The following is a 1,152-nucleotide window of genomic DNA, read 5'->3' on the forward strand; positions in this document are numbered from 1 at the left end:
TCAAATGTTCTTTTAAGTTACTTAATATTTTTAAGACATCAATGATGTAATCAAGTTTTAATAGTAAATTGACTTACTTTAAATTCAAACTTACCCATATGCCCATTAAGAAATTAGCCAAGGCCTCCCTCGGCATTCTCTTGTTAATGGTGGGCGGCGGCTGCTGAGTGGGACGCAGGTAACTGCGGCCCACACAGGCAGCCTCCCTGCCTCCTGCTTTCCTAGTGCCAAAGCTCGTCATCATGGCCGTGGTGCCGCCCAATCGATCGCAGAATGGCTGGCCCCGGGAGTCACCCAGTTCGGCAACAAGTACATCCAGCAGACCAAGCCCCTCACCCTAGAGCGCACCATCTACCTGTACCCTCTTACCAATTCCCTTTTTGGTACAAAAGAGCCCCTCTGTGAGGACAGCTCTGTTGCAGCCAGATTTCAGCGCATGAGGAAGGAATTTGATAAAATTGGCGTGAGGAGGGCTGTAGAAACGGTTTTCATTGTTCATGAGCACGGGCTACCCCATGTGTTACTACTACAGCTGGGAACAACTTCTTCAAATTACCTGGTGGTGAGCTTATTAACCCAGGAGAAGATGAAGTTGAAGGACTAAAACGCTTAATAACAGAGATATCGGGTGGTCAAGATGCAGTCCTGCAAGACTGGGTCTTTGATGACTGCATTGGCAACTGGTGTAGACCAAATTTTGAACCTCCTCAGTATCCATATATTCCTGCACATAATACAAAACCTAAGGAACATAAGAAATTGTTTTTGGTTCAGCTTCAAGAGAAAGCCTTGTTTGCAGTCCCTAAAAATTACAAGCTGGTAGCTGCACCACTGTTTGAACTGTGTAACAATGCACCTGGATATGGACCCATTATTTCTAGTCTCCCCCAGCTTTTGAGCAGGGTCAATTTTATATACAACTGAATTGCTGCACAGCAGAGAAGGCAGTGGCACCCCACTCCTGTACTCTTGTCTGGCAAATCCCATGGACGGAGGAGCCTGATAGGCTGCAGTCCATGGGGTCGCTAATAGTCGGACACGACTGAGCGAGCGACTTCACTTTCGATTTTCACTTTCATGCATTGGAGAAGGAAATGGCAACCCACTCCAGTGTTCTTGCCTGGAGAATCCCAGGGAGGAGGGAGCCTGGTG

The 1,152-nt window shown here is 47.3% G+C and overlaps 1 pseudogene; it reads left to right on the forward strand.

Moving 5' to 3' along the window:
* Positions 1-242: 242 nt before the first annotated feature.
* On the forward strand, positions 243-924 carry LOC781374 (cleavage and polyadenylation specificity factor subunit 5-like; annotated as a pseudogene).
* The last annotated feature ends 228 nt before the right edge of the window (positions 925-1,152 follow it).

Source organism: Bos taurus, chromosome 21 (genome assembly GCF_002263795.3).
Source record: "Bos taurus isolate L1 Dominette 01449 registration number 42190680 breed Hereford chromosome 21, ARS-UCD2.0, whole genome shotgun sequence".
Lineage (NCBI taxonomy): Eukaryota > Metazoa > Chordata > Mammalia > Artiodactyla > Bovidae > Bos > Bos taurus.